A 24,458-nucleotide genomic window follows, 5' to 3' on the forward strand; every position below is an offset into this window, starting at 1 on the left:
GTGTCTTGTCAAGCCAGTGGGAAAACAGGGGTGAAGCTGAAAGCTCCCCTGGAACCACTTCCTGTCGTTAGCACCCCCTTTGAAAGGGTGGGCATCGACATTGTGGCTCCATTAGATCCGCCTACTACAGCTGGTCACAGGTTTATCCTGGTTCTGGTGGATCATGCCACGCGGTACCCAGAGGCCATACCTCTGAGGACCATTACTGCACCTGTTGTGACTAGGGCCCTGATGGGAATCTTTACCCGAGTGGGTTTTCCCAAGGAAGTTGTGTCCGACAGGGGGACCAACTTCATGTCAGCCTACATGCGGGCGATGTGGAAGAAGTGTGGAGTGACCTACCGGTTCACCACTCCTTATCACCCCCAGACCAATGGTCTGGTGGAGAGGTTCAATAAAACCTTGAAAGGCATGATCAGAAGTCTGCCTGAAAGCCTGCGGAGGAAATGGGACGTCCTCCTACCCTGTCTATTGTTTTCCTACAGGGAAGTGCCACAGAAGGGAGTGGGCTTCAGCCCCTTCGAGCTTTTGTATGGGCACCCTGTGCGTGGACCTCTCAGCCTGGTGAGAGACGGATGGGAAAGAACTCCCAGAAAGCTTCCCCAGGACGTGGTGAGCTACATGCTGGTCTTCCGGAGCCAAATGGCTAAGTTGTGGAAGCAAGCTTCTGACAACTTGGAAGCCAGCCAAGCAGTGATGAAGGCGTGGTATGACCACAATGCTCACCCGGTGGAGTTGGAGCCTGGCCAGAAGGTGTGGGTGATCGAACCAGGAGAGCTTAGCGCCCTCCAGGATCGCTGGTCAGGACCCTTTGAGGTGTTGGAGAAGAAGGGTAAGGCTACCTACTTGGTGGACCTGAAGACCCCTCGTCAGCCCCTACGGGTGCTGCATGCCAACCGCCTCAAACCCCACCATGAGAGGCCCGAAGTCATATTGCTGATGGTGACTGACGGAGCAGAGGACGTGGAAAGCAAGCCTCTCCCCGACTTATTTGCGTCTCAAGAAAAGGATGGGTCGGTGGAGGGAGTGATTCTTTCCCCCTCCCTAACTCCTGAACAGCAGGAGGACTGCCGCCAGGTCCTGGGGCAGTACTCTTCGTTGTTCTCCCTTGTTCTGGGTAGGACTCACCTGTGCATCCATGACGTGGACACAGGAGACAGCCCACCTGTGAAGTCAAAGATCTACCGGATGACAGACAAGGTGAAGGCCAGCATTCACAGTGAAGTCACTAAGATGCTGGAGCTAGGAGTGATTGAACCTTCCAGCAGCCCCTGGTCCAGTCCGGTGGTATTAGTACCAAAAACTGTACCACCGGGGGCCCAGCCGGAACTGAGGTTCTGTGTGGACTACCGGGGACTGAACTCAGTAACCAAGACTGATGCTCATCCGATCCCGAGGGCGGATGAACTGATTGACCGGCTGGGAGCTGCCCAATATTTGAGTACCTTTGACCTTACTTCTGGGTACTGGCAGATCTCTCTGACTGATGGAGCTAAGGAAAGGTCAGCCTTCTCCACGCCCACGGGCCACTACCAGTTCTGCGTGATGCCCTTTGGGCTCAAGAACGCACCTGCCACGTTTCAGCGTCTGGTGAACCAGATCCTCGCCGGAATGGAGAGTTTCTCTGCTGCTTATCTGGACGACATTGCCATCTTCAGTAACAGCTGGGAGGATCACTTGCGTCACCTGCAAGCTGTTCTCCAGGCCCTGAAACAAGCTGGATTAACGATCAAGGCCAGTAAATGTCAGATCGGGCAGGGGTCGGTAGTGTACCTTGGACACTTGGTGGGTAGGGGAGCGGTGCAACCCCTCCAGGCGAAAATCGAGGCCATTATGGCCTGGGAACCCCCCAAGACTCAGACTGAGGTCCGAGCTTTTCTGGGCCTCACAGGATACTACCGCCGCTTCGTGAAGGGGTACGGGACCATTGTGGCCCCCCTCACGGAGCTTACGTCCAAGAAGCAACCTCGACGGGTAGTCTGGACGGAGGCTTGCCAGCAGGCCTTTGTGAAGCTGAAGCAAGCCATGTGCGAGGCCCCGGTCTTAAGGGCCCCAGACTTTTCCAAGGAGTTCATTGTCCAGACGGATGCATCGGAACATGGCATTGGGGCAGTGTTATCGCAACTCAATGAAGAGGGTCTGGATCAACCCGTGGTCTTCCTATCCCGGAGACTACTTCCCAGGGAACAGAAGTGGAGTGCAATAGAGCGTGAAGCCTTTGCGGTGGTATGGGCTCTGAAGAAGTTGCGGCCATACCTGTTTGGCTCGCACTTCCTAGTTCAGACCGACCACAGACCCCTTCGTTGGCTGATGCAGATGAAGGGGGAGAATCCCAAGTTGCTAAGGTGGTCTATCTCCCTACAGGGAATGGACTTTCAGGTGGAACATCGGCCTGGAGTGGACCACGCCAATGCAGACGGTCTCTCAAGGTATTTCCGCCTTAGTGATGAGAACTCCCAAGGGGTTGGGTAGCTCTCCCCACTTTCAGCTGGGGGGGACGCGTGTTAGACCTGTCAGCCCTTTGGGTGGTCCCTCCTCATCATTATTTATTTTGTCCCCCTTTCTGCCTCAAACCCTGTTGTAATTTTTCCTTTTTGGGAACCACCAGACTTTTTAGTGTTGATGCAGGGTCGGGGAGCCATTTTCCCTACCCCTGGAACTTCTGTCTGAGGGCCTGAGACACAAAATGGTGGGCCCCCATTGTCACCTGAGAAATAGCCAGAACACACTAGAGGTTTCTAGAACCTTCTGCAACATTCTAGAACCCTGGGACAGAGGGAGGCAGTTTAGAATGTTGGGAAGCCATCTCAGGGAGGCAGTTGGCAGCTGGCAGTTGGCACCTGACTGGAGAAGAGAGAGGACAGAGATTCAGAAGGAGGAAGGAGTGAGGCAGCAGGGGTGGAAACCAGTGCTTGGAGTGGGGTCCAGAAACCCACCCTTGATGCTAGTCCCTACTGACCAAGCCCAGCCTAGAGCCCTGTGTGGGACCAAGACCAGAAAAACCATCTTAAGGACCTGAACATTTGGAACAGGCCTTACAAAGGAAGACAGCAAGTTCCTGACCTGTTTAGCGGTGTCCTCCTGGAGTCCTGACGTCGAGAAGCCTGGAGACCTGGAGCCCGAGGTGGAGAAGCGGCGCTGACAGAAAGCAGACGTCGTACCCGGAGCCGCCAGAGGTCGAGAGAGGGTGCCGACGGAGGTCGTGGAGAGTCACCGGAGGTCGAGTAGGAAGTCACCTGAGGTCGAGGTGAGGCGTCGACGGGGGAGTGAAGTCCGCCTTCCGGAGTCGCCGGAAACCAAGGTGAAGCGCGCAGGAGGTCGGGAGTGGAGGTCGCACTCCGGAGTCGCCTGAGGTCGAGGTGAAGCGCGCAGGAGGTCGGGAGTGGAGATCGCACTCCGGAGTCGCCTGAGGTCGAGGTGAAGCGCGCAGGAGGTCGGGAGTGGAGATCGCACTCCGGAGTCGCCGGAACCCGAGGTGGAGCCGACGGAGGTCGGGAGTGGAGGTCGCACTCCGGAGACACCCGGAAGCGGGGAGACCGTGACCCTGTGACGCCGGAACACGACATCGAGCCAAGGCCGCCCAGCGACATCGATCCGGAGCCGCCTCACGGCACCGACCCGGCGTCAGGTAAAGCAGATCGACGCGACATCGAACCGAGGCCGCCCAGCGACATCAAACCGGAACCGTCTCACGGCGTCGACTCGGCGCCAGCGGAGCCGATATTCGCAGAAGGGACAGTAAGTGGTAGAAAGGGCATCTGAGGCCCTGTGGAGCCCTAAAAGACCATTCTAGGGGCTAGAGGGGTGTTAGGACCAGCCTGGGAGTGCTAGGGGGTGAACTGAGACTGGTGCAGGGACCTGTGTGAGGGACTGTGTAGTTGGGAGAGCCAGAACCTTAGGTTACCCTCATTCTACCTCAGCTTAGGCCCCAGCCTTGACCACTCTAGGTGGGACATCCCCAGGCCACCCCAGTGACCACAAGCTGTACTTGGGCATAGTAAAACCAAACTACCTCATAAATGTGATCTGATTTGCAATTGTTATTGATTGCTTATATTATTTATTGAAGGCGTTTTATTTATTGTCTGACTGTATTTATTCCTGTATTTTATTTATTGTCTGACAGTATTTATTAGCCATTTGTATTTATTGCACCCCTATTTATTCCTTGCTTATTTATGACCTGATCCTATTTATTGAAACCCCACTGTGGTATTATTTATTTGACCTGCCCTTTTAAAGGAGAATCTTATTGTATTGTATTTATTTTATGAACCCTGCAACTAAGAGAAAATAAGATAAAGACAAACTACTTTCTTTCATAATTTTTACGGTGTAGTGTCGTTTTTGGAACGGATAAACGCATGGTTTTTGTGAGGGTGTGACGTACGTTTAACACGGTGCCTGTACCCCAACCGCTCGAGCCAAGCTACCGTTGTGCTGGGAACCTGGTGACTGCTAACCCGGTTGCCCGGTTTCCAACACCTCCACAAATATGTCCTTACGTTTCTGGATCCCATGACCGCATCTCATTATAAAAGTTTTTGGAGATATTAATTTTGAGATCCAGATCCTTCATAAAGTTAAAAAAAATATTTAGGGTCTTTTGTAGGCCAGTCTGGGTGCAAGACATAATCACAGCATCGTCCGCATATAACAATGTTGGAATGGTGCGATTACCTATTTGTGGGAAGTCTTGAGCGTCTTTAAGGAGTGCCTGCCATAAACCATTAATATAAAGATTCAAAAGGAAGGGGGCTAGGACACAGCCCTGCCTAACCCCCCTCCTAATAGGGAAAGAGGCGGTACACTCTCCTCCCAGGCCAAATCGCACACGTGTTTGAGCTCCCTTATAAAGGTGGCAAATAAAGTAAATTATATTTTTGTCAATCTCCATTGCTTCTAAAATCTCCCAAAACTTTGAATGCCTCACACAATCAAAAGCGGCCGTGAGGTCAATAAAAACTAGATACAGGTTTCCCTTTTTGGCCCTGATATACTTCCCCATGAGAATAGACAAATTTAGACTCTGCTCCACAGTCCCCAGACCTTCATGGAAACCATATTGGATGTCAGATAAAATTTGTTTTTTTTCTGCCCAGAGCTGGAGGCGTTCCAGGATGATGCGACCCACTACCTTAGCCATTGAATCTAATAAGAAGATAGGCCTATAGCATGAGGGGTCTTGGCGGTTCCCCTATTTAAAAATTGGCACTATAATAGAGTCCACCCAGGTTGATGGGAAGGCAACCTCACAACTAGCATTAATTATTTACGTGATTATGGGTGTCCAGAGAGTAACATTGGACTTATAGAGATCCACTGGGATCTCATCTGGACCCGAAGCCTTCCCACCAGCACTTAGGGAGAGTGCCCTGCTTACTTCATCAACCTAGAAGTGTAAATCTGGTAACTGCATATTAGCTCCGGATTGTTCACAATCGAGGGCCTGAGCATTGGGGTTGCTATCATATATCCTGGAAAAATGTTCAATCCATTGAACCTCTGTGATGGACACTTTGATTGTTGGGCCCCCAGCCGAAGACAGAAATGGAGTTCTAACCGCTTTCCAAAAAGCAGCACCATCTTTCATTTGTGAGGCTGAGGTAAGCAGCTCCCATGCTTCATCTCTGAGGGCATTTTTCCTCTCAGAAAGGGTCAGTTTATAGTTTTTTCTGGCCTGTCTGATTTTGACAATGTCCTTTGGACTCTTATGCAACTCATGCTTCAAGGTGGAATATGCACGAGTGCAGTTGGAGTCAAACCACCTCTGAGAGGGCTAACCTTTTTCCGCCTTGTTTAAACATTACTACCATTACCGCTGCCACTACCTCTTAAAATGATGATAAAATGCTCTCAGGGGATGCTAATTCATTCAGGCACTTGTCAAAGGCCGATCTACACCTTGTAAGTAGTTGTTTAGTTCCTACTTCGGGATCCAGCATATTCCAACAAAGGGTATATCCATTCGCTTTAGCAAGTTTTAAATTAGCTAAGGCCTCATCTGCAACCTGATTGTCTCCACCTTGTCTCCTCGTAGGGAGAGTGACAGTAATACATAGAGGGAAGTGATCGCTAACTGCGTTCGTACCCACTGAGAAGGTAAGGAGTCTGGAAGCAGAAATATTTGAAAACAAAATATAATCTATAGTGGAGCCAAAACCCCTACAATTAAAAGTCTGTGGCATCACAGCAGGGATAGTACATAGATCATTTGCAAAGCCTAAGGGCCTCATGTAGGTGGCATACACTTTACCGATTCTAAAATACCGAATCATACCGAATCGGTATTTTAGAATCGGTAAAGTGTATGTAGGTAAAAATTCGGTAAATGTTACCGAATCGGAGTGAGTCGGTAATTACCGAATCGGTATTTACCGATTCGGTAATGAGGCATACCTTCCCATTGATGGGAAGGTATGCCTCATTACCGAATCGGTAAATACCGATTCGGTAATGCGGGGAACACATGCAAGGGTGGCAGGGTGTCACATTGACACCCTGTTGCACCCCTGAAACGGCCATGTGTGCACATGTGGCACACATACATGCCCTAAGGGCATGTATGTCTGCCACATTGCACACGTCTAGGCGCTCTGAAATGCATTTCCACATCCATAAATTATTTACCACCAACTATTAGTTGGTGGTAAATACCGACTCCAAACAACACCCACACACTCCCCCTACATCTCATTTCTGTATTCGGAATTTACCGAATCAGTAAAATTACCGATTCGGTAATTTTACCGAATCGGTAAATTACCGAATGCAGAAATGAGCCCCCTACATGTCACAAGCCTAAATACCGGTCGGTAACGGTAAAATTACCGAAAATCGGCCGTTACCGACCGGTATTCGGCTACGTACATGAGGCCCTAAGTCAAGATTAAGCACAAGTTCATTAAAAGATTCCCCTGTTTTTGAGTGGCTAAAGTGGGTATTACTTACACCTTCTTCTACGTTAAAACCACATACCCTGCCATCATCAATGGGGCACAGAGCACAATTGAAATCCCCACAGATAATAAGCATACTCTCCATGCTGTTTACTTCATAGATGGTTCTTAGTTCATTGTACAATGTATTAACCACCTTAGAGATACAATCAGCTGGAATGTTGTTATAGAAGTTGACCAGTATCATAGAATAGGAGGCAGTCAGAGCCAAAATTAGCAATTGATAATAAGGGGATTCAAGATGGGACTCGATATTAATGAGATATAACTTGTTCGATACATATATGCAGAGTCCACCTTTAGGTCTACCATGAGAAACCCCTACAGCTTGAGTGTTAAAAGTTCTGTATCCGTTTATGTGGATTACATCCTTCAACCATGTCTCCTGTAGACAAATAATTTCATAATTTAATATATATTCAGACCACTGGGGATTGCCAATCTTGGTTCGTAATCCAGATATGTTCCATGGTATAAGACTACATCCAATTTTCACGTTAATAGAGGATGGGCTATCTACCCCCGAGAAAAGAGTATTTCTAGGAACATAACTTCTCTGCTGCCATATTTCAGACTGTTCATTAGAGGGTACTTCAGGTAACTTCTGAGCCTTAGGCGCTAATCCAGTAACATGGGACACATCCCCTGCACTATATACAGTTGACTCATCCAAAGATGGAATCATAGGCCAGCAATAGGGCCGGTGGACCTTAACTTCGGCAGTTTTAAGTTCCTTGGACAATATTAGATTTAAGTCCTCGGCTGGAGGTTGTAGTATATTTACTTGCGTTAAGGTTCTAAATCCCTGCTGACCATCCTGCCCATCAACAAGTCTACAATGTTTTACATCGTGTGGCAGTCAGTCTATATCCTCCAGAGTGTTAAAGATTTCAAAGTGATTGTTAGTTGGAATTGTGTATCTGGGCTGGGTGCCGTGAATAAACCCTCTTTCCGTAAGGGCCGTTCGTAATAGGGTAGGAGGCGGGTAAAAGTACCTTGGAGTCAAAGAACACTTATCCAAAGGAATATTACCTTTCTTTATCTCTTCCACCAGAGAAGTGGGTGGGTTGCTTATGGTTTCAATGGCGATTCCCCTGAAGGAGATCCAGGATTAAAGGTAAGCATTCATTCCATCTTCTTCAGGAGATCTCCATTGATAATCATAAGCAATGAACAGAATAGCAGGTCAATTCCTTATTAAAGTAGGGAAGGAGAAAAAACTAGAAAAAATAATGAAAAAATGTCTTTCATGGTCTGCCGTACCTGGGTGTCTGTTCTAGAATCTGAACAATGACAACTGTGTCTTTTAACAGTGTGTACCAACCTTCAGGTGGCTGCTTTACAAATCTGTATTATGAGAACATTTCTTGGAAAAGGCTACAGTAATTGCGTTACTTCTGGTAGAGTGATCCTTTGGTTTGCCAGAAAGCTTCTAAGTTGCTATCTCCAAGCATAATAGGATATAAAAAAGTATTCTTGTAGATAATGAATGCTTAAAAGTGGCCACACCTGTGTGTAATGGGCCATAGTTCACAAATAATTATTTAGACTTACTTATATCTTGTTTTATCTACATAAAATGTATGCACTCTCCTGAAATGTAATGTATGGAGATATCTCTCTGCTGGGTATTTAGGATTCTGAAAGAACATTGGCAAGGATATAGGGGCTAGTTTAGAGTTTGACGGAGAAGGTACAACCTCTACGCCAAACTGATGGTCCCCCGGCTGATTTACAGACAGGCGGACCTTAAGTCTATGGCGTACTCCTCCAACGGCACGACTAAGTATGGGCCGTCCAAGGTTTGGCAATGAGCTGCCTACCCAAATTAGAGTAGGTGGTCGAATGGCCAGTTTTCACTGCCCCTTACCGCTGGGGGAAAACTGCAGAATGACCCCTATACCATGGGTTCATCAGTTTTTGTATGTTCAAAAACAAAATCCCTCTTTGGGATTTTTGTTTCTGAAAATACAAAAATATGTTACAAGTTTGATGGACAGTGCCATTATTTTGGCTGTACGATCGGTCAAACTTTTAGTACATATGGACAAAGTAAATACCGTACTGCAAAGTATAAACCAAAGCCATTGTTTGACTTTCACAAAAATTACCATATGGAGAAACTTTGGATGTATGTAGATAACAACTTTCTCCTAATGGAACTCTGTGCTTGATTCATGGGAGCACAATGCAAGAATGTTGCTAACTATGGCTGCGTTGCTACGTGCAAAGGAGCTCTATACGAAAGATGTGGCAGCAAAGCCTTATATATGAATAGGTTCCAAGGCAGAGCCTATGAGTCTCATGAGCACAGTATTTAATTCACATGGAGGAGAGGGTCTTCTTCCTGAAGGAAAGCCTTTCTTTAAAGCCCGCAAGGAAGTACTTAACCACATGAAACTTGTAAAAGAGGTTTGTGAAGGGAAGTTTCTGTAGGCAATAATAGCTGCCTTGGCTATAAGGCAAGGTAACAGTACTCCTTCTTGACAGGTAGTAGGATTAAAGTTGAGTTGTCAAAATCAGATGTAGAATCTCTGCTTGAGATTATGAAGACTTTGTGGATGGTTGTTTGGCTTCCTTCAGAAGGTCCATGCACTCCTGTGGGAGGTGCAAATGCAACATTGTTGGAGACACGTTGAGGATGTTTTTCTGCAAATGCCATGCTATGTGCAATTTTTATAATCGAGAGGTAGTTTAGGCAAGTAAGGTACCATTTTTATCAGGAGAAGTGCAGGAATGCTGGGTAGTAGCAATTTTGTGGATCCCCATATCTTTCTGAAGTTTACCTCATACAAATGCAAGGAATATGTGTGAATGTATGCAAAGTTTGAGGTTTGCATGGTATTCTGGATACGAAAACCTAAATGGATCCATGCAGTCACAACATCCTGTATTTCTTTGCATTTATAGGTTTCAGAAATGCTGGGTTTGCAGGTTTCCCTGGATGACACTGAGCCCAGACCAAAATATCGCAGCCACCTACATTGCCAAAAAGAGTAATTACTCATGTAGAAAATTTGATATCTCAACTTCAAGTTTTGAGGTCTTTAATGCTGTGGATCCTAGGCCCATCCTCACAAGTGGGGTACCGTTTTTAATTGGGAACAGTGGGGGATCACGGTAGCAGCAATGTGAAGAGAATGCAGGAGTTCAGCCATAGTTTGAGGTTTGTAGGGCGCTGTGGGTAAGATGGGTCCACGTAAGTCAGACTACTCTGGACTCCCATTGATAACTCATTTTAAGAAATGTCTCAATTTGGTAGGGTTCCCCGGGTGGCAGCCGAGCCAGGGCCCAAATTACGCAGCTACCCACATCATCAAAAAGGGTAATTCTAGATGCCAAAAATCTGATATCTCCATGTCACATTTAGGGGCATTTCTTGTCACAATTGCTAGACCCAGCCACACAAACAGTGCACCGACTTGACTGGGAGAAGTGTGGGAACACTGGGTGGTAGGAACTTTATGGATCCCTCAGACTCCAGTACCTTTCCTCAGAGAAATGTGAGGAAAATTGATTAATTGAGCCAGTTTCGGGTCGAGTCACACCATCCTGGACTCCCTTGGGAGTCTAGTTTTCAGAAATGTTTGGGTTTGGTATGATTTCCTTGGTGGTGGTCCAGGATCTTTTTCTCGATGGTGATAGGCCAACCCAAACAAAAGGGGTACTTTTTTATCAAGAAAATTTTGTTAATAAACAATAGTGCAACATTTCTTCTTAACAACTGGATTTGATTCCATTATTGGCTTCCAAATGTAAGCCAGTGTGCAAGAAAGAACACATTTTGTAAAATGCCCTCTGAATCACAGGATAGTATGATTAACTCCAAATTCAAAGGAGTATAGATACCCACTATTCCTAAAGTCAGTATATTGTGCACATTTAAAAAATACATAGGTTTTCTTCATACCAATTTTTAATTCTTTTAATTTTACCATATGATTAGCTGCATCATCAGTAAACAATGAAAAATTATTATCAGAAGCAACTCAGTTGTTAGCTCAGGGGATCACTCTTGGAGTTCACACCTGTTTCTACCACAAAATACCAGTAGATTAAACCACACAAATAGGAAAATGGAGTACCAATTATAAAAATAAAGAAAACTGTGGCAAATTTTTTTCTTTTACAACTTTTTTTGTTGATGGAAGATGGTAATATTAGCAGAGAAGGAAATAAATTACTTACCTGTAACTACGGTTATCCAGTATTGGTATCTTTCATAGATTCACATGCCTGAATCATTCCCCGTTGTCGAGATGGGTGTCCCATGGTAAAATATACAAGCAGTGCCATAAATAATACATATGCAAAAGAAACAATTGATGGACGGAATGTTTGACAATGCAAACATTCACCCCCAGTCAAAAAGATCTGAGTTAAATCCAACATTCTTTTGCTCACCACACCACCCCAGTTAGGACCCAGCTATATGCAAATCAGTCTTGACCCTGTCCCTTGTGGGAACAGTCCAGCCCGAACTGCCAAGCATCCTGGGACCGGTTTAAGGGCATCACCCTTCATCAGCCAGGTTAGCTTGAATCCAGTGGTGTAGTTAGCACGGGACCCACGTCTGGGCATACCCTTCCCACTTAGGGTGACATATGCAAAAGAAACAATTGATGGACGGAATGTTTGACAATGCAAACATTCACCCCCAGTCACAAAGATCTGGGTTAAATCCATCATTCTTTTGCTCACCACACCACCCCAGTTTGGAGTAAATAATAAATAGGCTAAAATGGCCTAAGGCCAGCTAATAGTAACCTATCTGTGTCATTTTATTTAAAAAGGACCAAATCTTGGCTTCAGCCAATCAGCTGTTAGCACCCTCTAGAACACTCCCAGCAGAGGCAAGTTCTCTTCAGATATTCTAAGCACAAGTGGGAAGCAAGGATCCCAATATCAATGAGAACTGACTCCACGGGGAGGAGGGTGGGTTGCATGTGAATCCATGAAAGATGCCAATACTGGATAACCATAGTTACAGGTAAGTAACTTATTTTCTTATCCAGTATTGGGGTATCTTTCATAGATTCACATGCCTGAATCAGAATAACAGTCTCCTAATGGAGAGTGATTCGCTTATAGATTCAAGAGGCTGGAATCGATAATGAATTTCTGAAATTAAGAATACCTCTTGAACCTTAGTTTCTGTGTATTTTTAAACAGGCAGGAGCTACAAAATTCTCTGTCTTCTGGTTCAGCTAATGAACATTCTTTACTGGGGTTATAACTTTAGTAGAACTAATGTTTCCTGTGCCCTAATACATGTGTAAGCTCTACTGATTTTAATCAACATAATACTCATGAGCCAGGTATTTAAATTGAAATTATATCTTTTTCTTTTTTTTTTAGATTTCTAATCTTGTTTTCTCATTAAGATGAAGTGATAATGTACATATTTACATAAACCTTTGTACTTTACCAACACAGAAAAGTCAACTAAAGAAAATTAGAGAGACAAAAGGTAACACTATATTTTAAACATAGACATTTTATGCATAATTTACACGCAAGTGTCCAACTAAGAATGAATGTTGGGACCTATTTTCCTTGTAACCTCATACATTTTTCATAATACAGTAAGGTCAGAGCAAAGCTAGTTTTTGTTGTTGTTATCTGAGCACCTTCAGTTGTGCATTAGTTTATAGTGCCTTTTGTGCTCCGATCGCTTATGCTAACAGCTCTTGGCCTCAGTTTATAATGTGCCAACGCGTTTTGACCTTTTTGGCTGGACCTAAGGCGATTTTAGATTGAAGGTCTTCCTCAGGGTAGTATATGTTCTTTGGAGGACACTGAATATATTAAAGAACAAAGTTGGAAAAGGCCTTTATCACTCATGTTTGTTGTTTTTTATAAAAATGAGAAATTTTTCTCGCGGTATCTCCTTTTGACATACTGTGGTTGTGTTGTTTATAGACCTGCTGTCTTCTAAAGAATGTCCAAGAACCCGTCACAGAAGGAGTCTTCCATGAGTGGTGGTAGGTCTCGCGCCTTGTACTCTTCGGTTTATTTAGCCTGTGGGTTAACTAGGGAGCAGGGTATTACCTAATTAATGTTTTACATATATTGGCATGCATGCTCGTAAATGCCAAAGTGTCTTGGTGCTCATGCTGGGGACATGGCTGGTGCCGATGGTGGAGCTACTAGGTGCTAGTTTGTGAAGGATCGGCACTATTGCAATGTGATGGTGATCGCTGTGTGCCAGTGAATTAAACTACTCGGTGCTATACAGGATGCACAGTGTGTTGTTCTTATGGTACCAGCAAGGTGCCAAGGACCGCGCCAATACTTCGTTGTGCGTGTGCCTTTTTTGGTTGGTTAGTACGGTTCTAAAAAGGAATTACAGGGGCTACACAAGGTGCGTAATGTATTCTTACTTTGTTGATGGCAAAGTTCCAGTGGACATCTGCATGCTCAGTTTACCGAGTGCCTTTTAGTAGTTGATATGGTGCGGATCTCTCAGATATTGGGAACTCATGCAGCCAATGGGAGACCTATAAACATCCCTCCCACTGGGCCCCTTCTTACTTGGACCGATGGTTGTCAGGGGTTGCCTCGTGTGTGAGGCTTCTTCCAAATGGTGCCGGGGGGGGGCTGCTTCTCCCTTTAGCGACTTCAAAGTTCTTCTCCCTCCTTGCAATCCGCAACGGTGCCTGGGTTGCTCGTTTCCCTGCAGCAGTACTCGCACCTTTTTAGGTCTCGTATAGAGCAGCGCATGCGCTGCCTCTACGAGGCATCAAGTAATTAGCTTTACTAGTCAAACTCCGCCCATTGCATTTCTCTTTGCTTAGCCACTTACCATTGGTTAAATCTGTGATTGCTCTTCTTAACGTGCTCTTTGTTGGCTGGTGGTCCGTCACGTCATTTCCGTTTTTTTCGTTTCTGCCAGGAAGCAGCATGGATGAACTACTGTTTACTTGCGCTGCAGGGCGGCATCTTTTAATGTAGGAACTACTTTTTTTTTTTTTTTCCATGGCGCCTGGTTCGCGCCCCTCGCTCCTTGTTCTCTGTAGGCTGAGGTCTTCCAGCCAGTATGTACAGGGAGCCCCGCCGGCTCTGCTGCTCCAGCCGCCTACCCTTGTTGTTACACAGCCAGTCGCCATGACCCCTCCCACTCCTTAAGCAAGGAGGTGGATACGGGAGGCCGCGTGCCTTTAATATTTTCTGCACAGCTGTGCTTGATTACTTTGAGCCGCTTCTACATTATGCCCTGAGGGTGGATTCTGCTGTGTTGCGATTCCCGTCGAGGAGGTGCCCGTCAGAATCGTAGATCCCACTCTCCCGGTAACTGAAGGAGACTCTTCCCCTATCAATTGTGCTGCCACTCCGATCCAGGCATGCTGGACCGGCATTACAGTGCAGTGGAAATAATCACTATTTAGATAATTTAATGTATATCCCGGAGGTGGTGCCAAATTTCTTAAGGGCCGAGGCTTTCTGTGTGTGATTTCCCTCAATGTCTCTGTTATATACCACAATGTCTTCAGCATGTAATGTCATTGTCTGACTTATGTCAGCTAGTCCTTCAGAAGCTGGCTTTATTTTTCACGCCTCCAAAGCGGGTGGGATCGGGGGTCTTTCAAAACGGCGAAGGAGCCCCTGGCGTTTCTGCGCGTCCTAGATTGGGTACGTTTCTTAACTGAATGTGTTTTTAAACAACCACTAAAATCCCCAACGTGTTGTTACGGACCAAATGTAGGAGGCAGTGATGGCAATGGCCGTGGACTGGCTGTTTTCCAAACCCTTTGCACAGTGTTTTGTGTACCATTTGCTCAGAAATATGGCCGGAAGAAAATGTGCGCGCGTGCAGCCAAAATGATGAGTGATAAAACATAAGACTGCCGAAGGCACTTTGGGCGCCTAGATCCGCTAGCCGTTATTAATGGCTGAGGCACTGTTGATTACCGCGTTGTAATTGTCGCTCAGAAGGCACCTGGGGTCTATTTTCAGACACTTACGTAGCAGGGGAGCTTTAAAAAGCTCGCGCCTTGTGTATGTGGGATTGGGGAGGGCTCTAAATGGCTTGTTCACGGCGGGGCTTTGACAATTAAATGTTCCCTCACTTTGAAGAGGTGACACCTTTGGCTTCAGTGCAATGCCTGGCAAGGTACCATCCTTACGGAGCGAAATGTCAGCTCTGTATTTGCCCGGGAATAAAAGAGGAGGGAAAGGGACTTTTCAAACGTGCCTTTCAGGGATGTGGTGTAAACAAAAACAGTCCAGGCCATGTGGTAACGCTGATGTTTTCTGCACCGATGCACACAGAATCTTATTTGGGAAAGTGAGGGCGTTCTTGCATCTCTTCGCGTGCATTAACCACATGAATGAGATGGGAACGGAAATACATCAAACATTAAGCGTTTGTGTCGCTTATAGTCGTAGGCAGCATGATTCATCTTAAATATTGCAATTCCTTCATGTGTGCTGGTTTGTTACATATCTCGAGGGTTTTCATCTGTCTGGGTCGATGCAGATGGACATACATAGCCAGGCAGACCCAGACAGATGAAAAACCTCTATTGTGTGTTCTCAATTAGCCACTAAAACACCCTTCTTTTGGTTTCTGTACCTCAAGCTGCGCCTTTAGCCCTCCCTTACGGCTTCAATGACCATTACAAACAGCAAGACTAAAAGGCGCCTTTAGCGCATCTACCAGTTACATTTCCTGTTTGACATTTTCACAAAACTTGTGAAACGTTTAACATCAGTGCCAAAACAATACAACAAATAATCTTACAATACATTCTATTACTGTAGCAAGAGCCATCTTATACTAGTCACAAAGCTAGAATTACCATTTTGTCAGTGGACATCACCCTGTGCAGCAGCACTAGCCTTATGCCAATACGTTAATGCACCTTTCATTTTGCCTTTAAATACTAATTATTTCATCCACCCTTTGCACAAGCTACACACGTTTTTCAGCACTTTCCACACTAATTCCCAAGAACATTTATAACACTACTCAAAAGACAGTTCACCCATTGCTTCCATACTCGCCCCCTCTCGCCGTCCCTGTCCCTCTGCCCCGCACTCAGTCCTGCCACCTAATATCATGTTCTTGCCTCATCGTGACCGTCATTTGCTCCGCACTATGTCCTAACAGTTATGCTTAGGTTTTTCACTCACCGTCCCTCTCCCTCTGCCCTACACTCTGTCGTACCACTTAGCTTCATGCTTTTCACTCCCTGTGCCTCTCGCTCTGCTCTGCACTCTGCCCTCACAGTTAGCCTCATTTTCTTCACTCCCTGTGCCTCTCCCTCTGCTCTGCACTCTGCCCTCACAGTTAGCCTCATTTTCTTCACTCCCTGTGCCTCTCCCTCTGCTCTGCACTCTGCCCTCAGTTAGCCTCATTTTCTTCACTCCCTGTGCCTCTCCCTCTGCTCTGCACTCTGCCCTCACAGTTAGCCTCATTGTCTTCACTCCCTGTGCCTCTCCCTCTGCTCTGCACTCTGCCCTCACAGTTAGCCTCATTTTCTTCACTCACTGTGCTTGTCCCTCTGCCTTGCACTCTGTCTTGCCACCTACCCTTATATTATTGCCTCGCCCTGCCATTTACTTTGCCCTGCGCTCTGTTCTCCTACCTATACTCATCTTCTTGCTTTGCCCTGCCCTTTCTGCTTGTCCCTCTGCCCTCTCTCCTGCCACCTAAACATATGCACGCACTCCACCTTTGCCTGCACCTGATTGCTCGCTCCCTTTTTTTCTTTATTAAGTCCTTCGTGTTTAATTTTTTGCCACATAGTATTTACTTTTCTTTTCTTCGCTTTTCTTGTCTCGGCACACAACAGTACCGTATTCTGTTCCCTTTCACCTGCACTCTCTCCTGCCACTGTTTATATGCTATGACAAAATGTCTAATAAACAATATTGTACAACGACAATTGACCTGCATAAGTTCATGTACTATATACCAACTAATTCAAGACAACGCCAATAAACAACACAAATATACTAATCCAATAACTCTAACTCAACCTAATGCGAGACCTGTTGCATTGCAAATGCTTGTTTTGTTTCCGGATTCCCTCGATATACGTCGAGCGTGATGGCATGGATGGGGGGGCGTGGCTTCCGGGTTAGATTTCATTCCCTGTAGGTTGCCTAACTTCCTGTGTTGATATGATTCTTTTGGTTCCCTAGGAGATTCGCGCAGCGTCGTCTTTGCCCACCGGTCCTCTTGTTTAGTGGGTAAATGTAACCGTTTGAGGTGTTGTATCGGTTGTTGTTACGGAACAGTTTGGATGAGTTGCAGATTTATTTAACATAAATATTTTTGCACCTTCACTGTACTAGGGCTGATCTTTCTTATATTGCAATTGATTTTGCACCTGCACGTCATGGTGGCTCAATGGTAACATATCCTGGTTCCGTTTACACTGTTTACTCAAAAGCAGTGCATTATTTCACTCATTTCCTTGAGGCCATTCTCTGTTGTCCCCAGTTGTAAAATGGTTTTAGCTTCAAACCTCGATAGTATGGAGTCTGAGCATCTTCCTCTTATGTGTTTGAGGACAGTCCATTTTATATCTAGTGGTCCATGACCTTTTTCCTCACAGTGTTGGACCATAGGTGCATTCTGGACTTTGCACTTTATTCTGGATCAATGTTGTGTGATCCTCTTTTTTACAGCTTGAGTTGTTTTTCCAACATATGCAAGTTGGCATGGGCACACCACACAATAAATGACATTTGTCGTATTGCCGTTTGTTAATTCTTCATGCATAATAGTTTTGCTTCTGTATTTACATTTTTCACCTTCGATGGTGCTCATGCAGGATGTGCAGTTTCCACACCCTCGGTGTCCTTTGATGGGGGTAGACCTAACATGGTCTGTATCGATGCTTTAGGTCTTGTGAGTTAAATATTGGCACATACCAGTATGTCTTTAAAATGTTTGTTCCTTTTTAACGCAAATACTGGTATTTCTTTGAATTCCTCAAGGCCTTTTACGGTATTCCAATTTTTCTTGATTATTTTCTTGACCTCGTTGGTAATACTAGAGAAGGTGGTTACGCATACCTGTGGTGTGGCTTTCTCATGTTCCTTTGGTGTCATTAACATTTCCCTCGGGGTGTACCAAGCCCGCCTAACAGATCTCTTAAGGAGTTTTTTTTCGGATAGTTTCTTTCTAGAAGTTTATTAAGGAGTATTTTTGCATTGTTGAAATAGTCCTCTTAAATATATTGTCTGTGTTGCTTTTCTTTATTACAATGCACTATTTTGACGGTGCCACTCCCAACCTGTCCGCATTTTTATATTTAACACAGATTATATAACAGATGACTCTGAAATTAGTGCCACCTCTTATGTTGGTTGGCATTGGACCTGGTGACCTTGGCGTTTTACTTATGTTTTTACATTTCTTATCTTGTCTCAATTCACTTTAGAAAATACTTTATTATCGCCAATATTTGCGTATAAAAATACACCTCAAGTGTCTCCGGACATGGAGTTTATGTCGGTCAATACGAATTAAATGAACCTTTCCAATACGGCCGACATCAGATTATAGAATACCAGCTTTAGATCTAGTCTTTCAGGGTGACCTGTTCTGTTTCTTTTTCGCTCAGCTCCGGTTCCAGGAACATCATGGATTTAAAATCAGTGTCCAAATGCCTCTCTCGTTACATGCGATACAGACGTACTAGGGTCCATGATTACAGACGGTGTGTCCTAATAGTGAGGTGAGTGTTGAGCAATATTTCTGGTTTCTGGTTTTTATGTACGTTTTCGTTTCTGACTTACTCTATGCTTATATGATATATTTAACTGTTGACAGCAGTGGTTTCTGTCGCGCCAACGACAACTAGTCCACGTAGAGAGATAAAAATTGGTATTTTCTATCCTAACTACAGGGTCTTTTATGTCTCTATGTGTTTTCGTTGTTTTTGTTACTTTTTGTACTATATTTACATAAAGGAGTGACATAGAGTCAGATGACTCTGTAACACATTATTATGCCGTAATGACTATTGTCGTTTTAAAATATGGACTACTGATGAAGTGTTTATTGGACATTTTAGGGGTTTATTATAGCTCTTCAAGATGACAACAGAGATCGCTGTTGTCCCAATGGTGGTTAGCCTACTTATAGAGATAAAACTTGGTATTCTCTATTTTAACTACGGGGTCTCTTCATGTCCCTATTTGTTTCAGTTGTTTTGGTTTACACAAAGGAGGGACACAGGGTTAGATGACTTTGTACTATACAACTATGCCATGATGATTGATGTTGATTCAAAATATGGACACTAATGGAGTGTATTTTGGACTTTTTAGGGGCTTATTACAGCTCTTCTAGATAGCCGTGTGTTACTACAAATATGGCTCTTCACTGAATTGTTCACCACTAACGCTTATGGCACCTAAGTGTTTGCTCTTATACAGTTCACGTGGGTAGGGGTTGTCCACCACCTATCTAATAGTGAATGGATCTTTAATATAATATCCCTTTCTCTTTCATTCATTAGGGGCTTATAATAGTCCGTCAGCAGTCATCTACAAATTTGAATTTTGGCCACCACCTGTTTGTTACTAAATCCATTCTGGTACCAGATGTGAATTCCATCTTAAAGGCCTAATTGACCACATTATCCGCAATTTGGTTCCGGTCACTCAAGATCTCCAAGATGGTATTTGGAAGTAAGCATAGAATGCAGTGACTTTAAAACATCCAGACACACAAATCTATTACTGTACTAATTTAGTCTGTTCTTATTCTAGCTTTCAGAACTTACTTTGAATCTGAATTTACAATCCTACTACGTGAAATTATTGGCGAACTACCATCACCTCATAGTATAACAATCTCTTCAGTGGTCAGAATTCGCAATAGGTCAGTTTTTATAACTCTTCCGCCGCTTCTTAAAATTTCAATACTGAGCGACACTTTTTCTTTCTCTTTTTGAAGTATCACTGTGCATGAAGGTTCTTGACCCCTTTTTGTAGTTTCTTTCTTTCCTTGTAGAAAGGTTTTTATTTCTTTTCCTTCATATATAATCTTGCTCATGGCACAATATGTCTTTTTTCACTTGAGCTAAACACTTCATCTTGTCGCACGGTTGCTGGACCTTCTTCTTCTTTTCCTAAAAATCCTTACTTATGTATCCCTCGGTCTTGAGAAGACAAGATGTGTTATGTAATGTAAGATTAAAACTAACAGAATGTATATGTCCATATTATTGTCTTTACAGCCTTGAGGAAGTCATGGATGTGACGAAACACGTGTTGACTGTACTCGTGTTCTGTTATAAGGACTGGATCACGTTATCACAATTTAAGAACCCTAATTTTGTAATCATTTGTCTGAATCTTTAGTGTTCTTAGTCCTGTTAAATATTGTCAAAAAACACTTTTAGCTAATTTAGAATTTTGTATGGAATAAATCTATGAACATTTAGATAAGTAAATCTCTGGTGTTTTCCTGTGTTCAAGCAGACTTTTGTCTCATTAGTCCTGACCAAATAATGTCATATATTTGAAATCTAAACATTAGGAGTGCCGGGGTATATCTTATTGTATACACATAAATTAAGGTTCAAAAGGTATTCTTAATTTCAGAAACTGAATCAGAATAGCAAGCAGTACCATAACTGTACTGTCGTTAGCGGAAGGTGGGAGACATGTAATTTTAAACTCCCAATAATTATCCAGTATCCTTTACACAATGCATGTGCTAAATGTTACAGTATATTGAAATATCAAAACCACAATCCATATTATGGTACAAATTGTCAAATACAGTTAAATAATCATTTACTTTGATTAAAATAACTAAATAAAGAATTCCTCTTATGTAAAATAAAGAGGCTGACCTTAGTTAAAGAGGTGACGCAGTACAGCTTGGCCAACCGCTGCATCCTCTCGTTGTGTAGATTGCAGGCAGTAGAGCTTCGTAAACGTGTGGACATTCTTCCATGTCGCAGCACGGCATATCTAGTCTAATGTCACTCCTGCAAACAAGGTTGCAGATGCAGAGACTGTTCTTGTGGAGTGTACTTTAGCCCTTACTGTCAGAGGCTTGTTAGCCTTTTCGTGGCAGAATTGTATTGCGGATGCAACCCATTTGGCGATCGTGGCCTTCATTACTGCTGTTCCTTGCTTTCCTTGTACGTAAGCTGCCAGGAGCGGATCCATTTTTCTTATTTTCTTTGTCTTGTGAAGATAAAATTTCAAACATCTTTTGATATCCAACGAATGCAAAGCCCGTTCTGCTGGACTAGATGGGTTTGGAAAGAAAGATTGTAATATCACCGGCTCGTTGAGGTGAAATTGCGTTGGTACTTTTGGAGTGAACGTTGGGTTCGTCCGTAGAGTTACATAATTTTCAGTGAAATATAGAAAAGGTTCTTTGACTGTAAAGGCTTGTATCTCACTCACTCTTCTTGCAGAAGTAAGAGCTAGCAAGAGGGATACTTTTCATGTGAGAAATGTAAGTTCCGCTTTGTAAATTGGTTCAAACGGTTGTCTCATCAACTGCGCCAGGACCACACTGAGTTTCCACTCAGTGTGCTCCTGGGGAAAAGCACTGGGGGAAAAGCGCGGAAAAGACCTCTAATGAACCGCTTTACGAGACTAGATGCACAGAGAGAAGGAATCTGAGGAGATTTCCTGTACCGGGAAATTGCAGCCAGGTGAACCTTTAACAGAAGAGAAAGTGAGACCTGATTTGGCCAGAGAGGAGATACAGCAAAATCTGTTCCGCAGGAGCTTGGACTGGGTGAACGTTATTCCTTTAGCACCAGAAACAGAATCGTCTCTATTTCAAACAATATACTTTGATAGTGCTTTCAGCACGGGATTTGGCAATGATTTCTCTGCATTCTTGTGGTACGTTTAAGTCCTTAAATTCAAGGAATTCAGGAGCCATGTGTTCAAATGAGTCGAGTGAGGTCTGGATGGTTCACTTGGCCTTTGTCTCTCGATAACATCGTTGAGGATGGCACCAGGCGAATGGGTTTTGACTCCGATAGTAAAAGCAGTTCTGGGAACCAGTATTGTCTGGGCCAACGTGGTGCTATCAGGATCAGGTGACAGCCTTCTGATTTCCTCTTGGTTAGTACCATGGGAATTAATGGAATGGGGGGAAAAGTGTAGGCATAAATCCCTGACAATCACATTAAAAGGGCATTCCGCCTTGACCCTGGTAGAGGGAATCTGCTGGCATAGTACTAGCATTTGGCATTCTCCTGCGTTGCGAAGAGGTCCATCGCTGGTTTCACCCATATTTTAAATATCTTGTCCAGCTGAATTTGCTCGAGTTACCATTCGTGACAGCTGGTTTGGGACCTGCTTAATGTGTTTGCTAGGGTATTGTGCAGACCTCTGACATGCTCGGCCTTTAACGAGATCCCATGGTGTGTTTTCCACTCCCATAATTCTTGTGCTTCCTGGGATAGTGTAAAGGATCTTGTTCCTCCTTGTTTGTTGACATAGTACATGCTGGTTGTATTGTCTGTACGAACCAAAACGGAGGAGCCTGCTATCCTTGGTAGGAAAGCTTGAAGGGAAAGGAGTATGGCTTTGAGCTCCAAGCTGTTGATGTGCTACTTCTTTCTCATGGAAGACCATTTGCCCTGGATCTGTAAATCCTGTAGATGACCTCTCCAGCCTTCCATGGATGCGTCCATTGTTAAAATGAAATCTTGGGTGCTCTCTAAGAAAGTCAGGCCCTGAACAAGATTTGTTGCCTGACACCACCACAGTAGAGCTTTCACCATCAGTGCAGTTATTTGAATTACATCTTTGAAGGACCCCACGGCTTGTTGCCATTGTTTCTGCAATTCCTCCTGAAGAGGCCTCATTTTCAGTCTGGCTAGAGGCACCAGATTTATCGCTGACGAACACATTCCCAGGAGCGATTTGTACCTCCTTACAGAAACTGACTTTTCTTGAAATGGCCTTTGCAAGCCTTTGTAGACGTATCTGTCTTTCCTGAGACAAGAACGCTTTGCAATGAATGGTGTCTAAGGATGTTCCCAGGAAAGATATTACTTGACTTGGATGTAAGATCGATTTTTCCCAACGTATTGAACAAATTAAGGCAGACATTCGTTGCTCTGTTGGCCTCCTGTCCAGTTGCTGCTTTGAGCAGCCAGTCGTCGAGGTATGGAAATACTTAGAACCCCTGGGACCGCAGGGTCGCCGCCACTGGTGCCAGGCATTTGGTGAAAATCTATGGTGCCGATTTGAGTCCAAACGGGAGCGCTTTGAATTGATAGTGGGTACCAGCCACTGTGAACCTTAGGAATTTCCAATGTTTCGGATGGATTGGGATATGGAAATATGAGTCTTCCATATCGAGCGAAGTCATGAGATATCCTCAGTTTAAGCAGCCCAGGATATCAGAGAGTGTTACCATCTTGAAAGTCTGCTTCTTGAGAAACCTATTGAGATTCCTTAAGTCCAGAATTGGTCTCCATTCTCCTGATTTCTTTTTTATTAGGAAAAAACTAGAATAAAAACCTTTCCCCTTCTGAGTGAATGGCACTTTTTCTATTGCCTCTTTGAGAAGCATGGTCAAGGCATCTTTCCGTAATAAGTGAAGACGAGGGTGAGGGGGACCCCTGGGTGGAGTGGTTGGTGATCGCTGGAGAAACTCCAAAGTGTGACCATTAGTGACTAGGTCCAACACCTAGCAATCTGATGTTATTTTGTGCCACCGTTGAACATGATTGAAATTTTCGCACCCACAGGTAGGGAGGGAAGATGAGCTGGTACCCTGCCATGCTCATTGCTCTCTGCCTGAGTCGCGGCCTTGTTGGGATGCTTGCTTGCGGCCTCCTTGGTGAGAGAAACCAGCTGTGATGGTTGGCGATAAGATGAGGTGTTATAAGAATGCCGATATTGGGTTTGATATGGCTGATATTGTTGAGCCCTAGGGTATCCTCCTTTGTAATTGGTGAATCCTCACTCTCTTGCACCTCTGAATGGTGTTCTTTTGTACTATAGAGAGCCCTATGAATTTGCAGTATCAGTATCGTTTTTAATTGCCAAGAGGACGTCATCAATGTGCTTTCCAAAGAGTGACTTACTGTCAAAAACCATATCTAGAACATTTGCTTATACTTCAGGTCTAAAGGTAGTCACTCTTAGCCTTCCCTGACGTTAAGGTACAGCCGCTCCAGCTAACTGTCTAAAACCAGATTTAGCCACATCAATGGCACAGTCAATTGTTTCAGAAGCTGCACACTCACCCTCCAGCAGTATCTTGCGTGCATCCTCTCTGCTTTCCTCCGGGATGAGGTCTATTAGCCCTGCCATGTCTGGCGGTCATAACTTTTGCCAAGAATGTTTATTCTACGCCCTTCCTCATCAGGAGGGGTGGTAACCGGGGTAGCCGGGTTTTTTTAGATCATCTTTGTGCAGCCTGAGAGAGGCCCGAGTCTGCGTTAGGATGTCTGATAAGGCAAGACGGAGAATCATCCGGAGCTCTATACTTCTTTTCCACATGAGGTAGTACTGGTGGAATGGACGCTGGTGTCTTCATAA

The 24,458-nt window shown here is 44.6% G+C and overlaps 1 long non-coding RNA gene across 1 annotated transcript; it reads left to right on the forward strand.

The window, feature by feature from the left end:
• Positions 1-17,093: 17,093 nt before the first annotated feature.
• On the forward strand, positions 17,094-20,294 carry LOC146789518 (uncharacterized). Its single transcript, XR_014970111.1, has 5 exons — positions 17,094-17,156; positions 18,539-18,652; positions 19,439-19,610; positions 19,692-19,803; positions 20,162-20,294. It is a non-coding gene; the product is annotated as an uncharacterized LOC146789518 (long non-coding RNA).
• The last annotated feature ends 4,164 nt before the right edge of the window (positions 20,295-24,458 follow it).

This window comes from Triturus cristatus, chromosome 10 (assembly GCF_964204655.1).
Source record: "Triturus cristatus chromosome 10, aTriCri1.1, whole genome shotgun sequence".
Lineage (NCBI taxonomy): Eukaryota > Metazoa > Chordata > Amphibia > Caudata > Salamandridae > Triturus > Triturus cristatus.